The sequence below is a fragment of the Phoca vitulina genome, unplaced genomic scaffold (assembly GCF_004348235.1).
Source record: "Phoca vitulina isolate PV1807 unplaced genomic scaffold, GSC_HSeal_1.0 scaffold2, whole genome shotgun sequence".
NCBI classification, from domain to species: domain Eukaryota; kingdom Metazoa; phylum Chordata; class Mammalia; order Carnivora; family Phocidae; genus Phoca; species Phoca vitulina.
The window spans coordinates 2,073,041-2,079,935 of record NW_022589705.1 but is presented as its reverse complement, the minus strand read 5'-3'; positions in this window follow the sequence as shown (position 1 = coordinate 2,079,935).

Here is a 6,895-nt window from a genome sequence, read left to right as displayed (position 1 = left end):
AACCATTTTACCAGACACTAATTTGCTAGGCTTTTATCAGAGCCTAACTGACCTGGGAGGTGCAAAATACCCAACTCCAGCCCCCTGTAGTCACCCTGTCCCAGCCACATTGGTAAATGTCACAGTCAAGGGGCACAGGCTCACCAAAGATTGAGGCCTAATCATAGAACTATAGAACACCACCCCCCCCACACACACAGACACCATACCACCACATCACTACAAGCCTATTTACCAGAGTTCCTTTTACCCATTACATCATATCTGGCTTTAAACAAAAAAATTTCAAGGCATACTGAAAGGCAAAAGATACCATTCGAAGGGACAGAACAAGCATCAGAACCAGGCTCAGATATGGCAGTGATGTTGGAATTATCAGACCAGGAATTTAAAACAACTATGGTTAACATACTAAGAGCTCTAATGGACAAAGTAGACAACATGCAAGAACAGATGGGTTATTTAAGCAGAGAGATGAAAATTCTAAGAAAGAATAAAAAAGAAATGCTAGAGCTCAAAAACACTTTTTTTTTTTTTTTAAAGATTTTATTTATTTGACAGAGAGAGCACAAGCAGAGGGAGAGAGAGGGAGAAGCAGGTTCCCTGCTGAGCAAGGAGCCCAATGTGGGACTCGATCCCAGGACCCTGGGATCATGACCTGAGGCGAAGGCAGCCGCTTAACTGACTGAGCCACCCAGGCGTCCCTGGAGAATGTCTTTGATGGGCTCATCAACAGACTGTACGTGGTAAATATTTTAGGCTTTGTGGGCCATACAGTCTTGTATCTACTTAACTGCAGCTGTAGCATGAAAGCAGCCATAGACACTTCATAAACAAATGGGTGTGGCTTTGTTCCAATAAAACTTTACTCACAAAAGCAGATGGTGGGCTGGACTTAGCTTGCAGGTTACAGTTTGCAACCCAATTTAGACCAATTACAAATAATATCAAATATTAGGCATAATGCACAAAAAATTTTGTTCTCATACTCTTTCTCCTCCTTGCCTATCTGGTATCCCTCTATACGAGATAATCCCTGCCATCCTCCTTATTATCATTATTTAGAGGATTAATACACTGGGCATTGTATTGAGCTATGGGTACTGCATTTCAAAAGGTTAATGCATTCTTTTAAGAACATTATGTATTTCACGGAACTGTTTATAGAAAGTTCTGACTGATTGATTGACTGATTCGTTGATTTTAAGAGTTCTTTGGACCCATGGGAGGAAGAGCGGCTTAGCTAGGCTAATTAAGATTCCAGGTTTTGTAGGTTTTTAAACAAGGGCCTCTGTGGAGCGAGTGAGCCTTTCCCCTTACACTTGTGGCCTACTGGCTGTCAACATTCCTCCCACCACCTGTCATTTGCCAGCTCCAGGAAGCAAAGTATACAAATTGTGACATATCACAAACTGTTTTTCTCCTGCCTCTTATGAAATCAACTGAGCACAGGATGGAATATGGGGTATGAATTTGAACCAGAAAGTTCTATTATAGCTAATAATCATGGACTTTCACGGGTATCATACACTAGAGAGTGGCTGTACTCAGATGGACCATGATATGTGTGCCTTGGATATGGTATGGAAAGAGGGCAATGTGATGTTCCCTTTTATTTCTCATGAGCCCATTATCTTCCCTCCATCTCCATACCATGACTTTAATGAGAGTTATGATCCTTTCTTTTAGACTTCCAAAATCCTTTCTTAATAGGTTTCTCTGAGTCTTCTAATCTAATCTGTTCTCCATACAGTACCCAGAGTGATCTTTTAAAAATGCAATTCTCATCATGCCACTGCATGACTAAATTCCTTTTTGGGTTTCACTCTGCTCTTAGGAGAAAACCAAAATCATTGACATGTATTTCTCTCAAGTCTATTCATGCCGTGGCTCCAGCTCACCTCTGCAACTTTATCTAACTCCACTCTCTCCATGTTCTGGCATTTCAGCCACACTTGCATGGTTTACTTGCTTAAACAAATTCTCCATACGGCTCCCACCTAGGAGCCTTTACTTCTTTTGACATGCTATTGTCTATTGATCTTCTGTTTATAGTTTTGATTTCTTAATTCTTTTTTTAACCTGTTAACCCCTTTACCCATTTCTCCTACCCCCACCTCTGGCAACCACCAATCTGTTCTCTGTATCTATGAGTTTGGTTGTTTTGTTTTTGTTTTTTAGATTCCACATATAAGAGAGACTGTACAGTATTTGTCTCTCTCTATCTGACTTATCTCATTTAGATAATGCCTTTGAGGTCCATCCATGGTATTACAAATGGCAAGACTTCCTTCTTTTTTATGGCTGAATAATGTGTGTGTGTGTGTGTGTGTGTGTGTGTGTGTGTTTATCACAATGTCTTTATCCATTCTTCCATCAGTGGACATTAAGGTTGTTTCCATATATTGGCTACTGTAAATAATGCTGTATGAACATGGGACACATATATCTTTTCAATTTAGTGTTTTCATTTTCTTTGGATAAATACCCAGAAGTGGAATTGCTGGATCATATGGTAGTTCTACTTTTAATTTTTTTAGGGGTCTCAGTACTGTTTTCCATAGTGGCTGCACCAACATTACAACACTTCAGTCCCACCACCAGCACACAACAGTTCACTTTTCTCTGCATCCTTGCCAACACTTGTTATTTATTGTAATATGGTAGATAGTAATCCAATTACTGCCAATACTATCCTTAAACAAAAATGGTCTAAATCAATCAAAAAACAGATTGTCAGAGTCAATCAAAAAACAAGACCCAACTAAATGTTATCTACAAGAAACCTACAAGATTAAAAGTAGGATCCTGGACTCACTTCCTCCCATGGACACACCAAAGCAAGAACTACATGTATTGTAAATCACTCTGGAAACAATCTGAAGACTGGCAGGACAGATCTTCCACAGCTGATGTCATAAAGAGAAGGCCACATTGAGAAGGGTAAAAGGGACAGAGACACAGTCAGAAACCAAAGCCCCAGTGCAGTGACCCACAAGTGGGACGGACATCACAAGCAGGAGGAGCAAGGGGATCAAGCCTCACACTGGGCACACTGGCCCTGGGGACCCGCACTGGGAAGACTTGTCCCCATAGAGACTGGCTTTGAAAATCAGTAAAGCTTAACTCCTGGAGAGAAGGAGGGCTATAGGAAACTGAGTCCCACCCTTAAAAAGACAGTACACTTTATCGCTCAGCCCAAGATCCAGCACAGAACTGAAGTTTGAAAAGTGCCTGGGTTATACATGAAGGAGATCTACTGACCAATGTGCCAGAGGGTCAAGGATCTGCAGGAGATTTCTCTGGGAACCAAAGTGCCAACAGGTGCCATTTTTCTTGCCCTCCCTCAGCCCAGATGGCTAGATCTTGTGGGAGGCAGTTCTGACACTCCCCATCTACTTGCTAGCACCACTTGCCCCACCCCAGTGGTCCTTGTGGATTTACCCCATCCAACGCATTACTTTGAACTTTTTATCAGGCAGATTGCTTATCTCTATTCCACTTATCTTTTTCTGTGGTTTTATTTTGTTCTTTTGGAATATATTATTTGGAGCGTATCTGTTTTGTCTGACAAGTGCTCCTCCAAAGCAGCTCCCATTCTGTCACACCAAGTCAGGACCAGGATCCCTCCAAAGTGACTACTGCCCCACCATACCAAGTAGGCAGCTCTGGCCAGGACTGGTGCCCCTCCAAAGCATCTCCCACACCAAGGAGGGGTTTGGCTAACCCATACACCAGCATGCCTGCAGTAGCTGCTGTTAGGTCTCTCAGCTAGTCACCCCAGCAGCAAATCCTGCCCACCAGTATACCCACAGCAGTTGCAGAGAGTCATTTCAGACAGCTGGGTTGAGGGCTATCCCACCCACCAGTGTACCTGTAGTAGTCACAGCTCAGCCATAACAGGAGGGCATGTGCAGCCCATACAGGGGACAACTGGTTCTTGTGACCAGGAGTATTACACTACAGGGCACCACAGGACCCCTTCTACCTAAGGTCATTACTTTCAAGATCAGGAGACATAGCTGACCTACAAACATAAAAAGTCAGACAAAATGAGAAAACAGATACACTCCAAATAATATATTCCAAAATAAAACCACAGAAAAAGATAAGTGGAATAGAGATAAGCAATCTGCCTGATAAAAAGTTCAAAGTAATGGTCATAAAGATGCTCACTGAACTTGAGAGAAGAGTGGATAAAATCTGTGAGAACTTCAACAAAAAGACAGAGAATATAAAAAAAGAACTAGTCAGAGCTGAAGAATACAATAATTGAAGTGAAAAATACACTAGAGGGAATCAACAACAGATTAGAGGATGCAGAAGAATGGATAACTGATCTGGGAGACAGGGTAAAAGAAAGCAACCAAGTTGAACAGCAACATTTAAAAAATGAGGATAGGTTAAGGGATTTCTGTGACAATATCAAGCATACTAACATCCATATTATACAGTTTCCAGAGAAAAAGAGAGAGATAAAAGGGCAAAAAACTTATTTAAAGAAATAATAGCTGAAAACTGCCCTAACCTGGAGAAGGAAATGGAACAGGAAAGACAAGGAAGCACAGAAACAAGATGAACCCAAAGAGGTCCACACCAAGATACATAATAATTAAAATGTCAAACCTAGAAATAAAGAGAGAATCCTAAAACTGCAAGAGAAAAGCAAACAGTTATGTACAAGGGAAACCTCATAAGACTGTCAGCTGATTTTTTAATAGAAACTTTGCAAGCCAGAAGAAAGTGGCATTATATATTCAAAGTGCTGAAAGGAAAAAACCTACGACCAAGAATACCCTATCTGGTAAGGTTATCATTCAGAATTAAAAGAGAGATAAAGAGTTTCAAAAACAAACAATAGTTAACAGTGCTCATCACCACTAAAGCAGCCTTATAAGAAATATTAAATGGACTTCTTTAAGTGGAAAAGAAAAGGCCATAACTAGAAGAAAGAAAATTATGAGGGGAAAAATTTCACTGATAAAAGCAAACATATAGTAATAGATCAATCATTTATAAAGCTAGTATGAAAGTTAAAACACAGAAGTAGTAAAATCAATTATATCTATATATAAAAATTAGTCAAGAGATTCACAAAATAAAAAGATGTAAAATGTGACACCATATATATAAAACAGGGATTGGAGAGTAAAAATGGGTTTTTAGAATGCATTTGAGAACTTAAGCAAATATCAACTTAAACTGTTATATACATAGGGTGTTATATGTGAACTTCATGGTAACCACAAACTAAAAACCTATAATAGATACACACAAAAAAAGGGAAAGGAATGTCAGCGTAACACTAAAGAAAGCCATCAAACCACAACGGAAGAGAGCAATAGAAAAAGAAAGAGAACCACAAAAACAATCATAAAACAAGGAACAAAAAGACAATACATACCTATCGATAATTACTTTAAATGTAAATGCCCCAATCAAAAGACATAGGGTGACCAAATGAATAAAAAAACAAGACCCACCTATATGCTGCCTACAAGAAATTCACTTCAGACCTAAAGACACATACTGACTAAAAGTGAAGGGATGGCAGAAGATATTCCATGCAAATGGAAGCAAAACAAAACAAAGCTTTTTGGGTTTAGCAATACTTAGATAAAAGAAAGTTTAAACCAGACTGTAATGAGAAAAAAAAAAAGGGCAATGTCTAACAACAAAAGGATCAATTTACCAAGAGGATATTAAAAAAACAATTATAAATATCTATTCATCCAACATAGGAGCACCTAAATGTATAAAGCAAATATTAACAGATATAAAGGGATAAATTGACAATAATATAATAATAGTAGGGGACTCTAACACCCCACTTAATATCAATGGATAGATAATTCAGACAGAAAATCAATAAGGAAACAGTTGTCTAATCAGAAAGTCAATAAGCAAATAGTGGCTTTGAACAATGCATTAGACCAGATGGACTTAACAGATATATACAGAAAATTCCATCCAAAAATAGCAGAATACACATTCTTTTCAAATGCATGTGGAACATTGTCCAGGATAGATAGATCACATGTCAAACCACAAAACAAGTCTCAGTAAATTTTAAAAGACTGAAATCATGTCAAGCATCTTTTCTAATAACAGTGGAATAAAACTAGATATTAATTGTAAGAAAGAACTAATAGAAATGTAACACACAGAGGCCAAACATGTTACTAAACAAACCAATGGGTCAATAAAGAAATCAAAGAGAAAATTTAAAAATACCTTGAGACAAATGAAAATGGAAACACAACATTCCAAAATCTTTGGAGCACAGCACAAGCAGTTCTAAGAGCGAAGTTTACAGTGATACAGGCCTAACTCATGAAACAAGAAAAAACTCAAACAATCTAACCTTACACCTAAAGGAGATAGAAAAAGAAGAGCAAACAAAGCCCAAAATTAGTAGAAAGAAGGAAATAATACATACAAGAGCAGAAATAAATAGAATAGAAACTAGGGGTGCCTGGGTGGTTCAGTTGGTTAAGTATCTGACTCTTGATTTCAGCTCTGGTCATGGTCTGGGGGTTGTGAGATCAAGCCCCATGTTGGGCTCCGCACTGGGCATGAAGCCTGCTTGGGATTCTTTCTCTCCCTCTCCCTCTGCCCCCCCCCCAAAAAGAATAGAAACTAAAAAAAAAAATTAGAAAAGATCAATGAAACTAGGAGCTGGTTTTTTGAAAATATAAACAAAGTTGATAAAACTTTACTTTGACTCATCAAGAACAAAGAAAGGACCCAAATAAATAAAATCAGTAATGAAAGAGGAGAAGTTACAACAAACACCACAGTGATACAAAGGATTTATAAGAAAATAGTATGAAAATTATATGCCAACAAATTGGACTACTTAGAAAAAAATGCATAAATTCCTAGAAACATACAC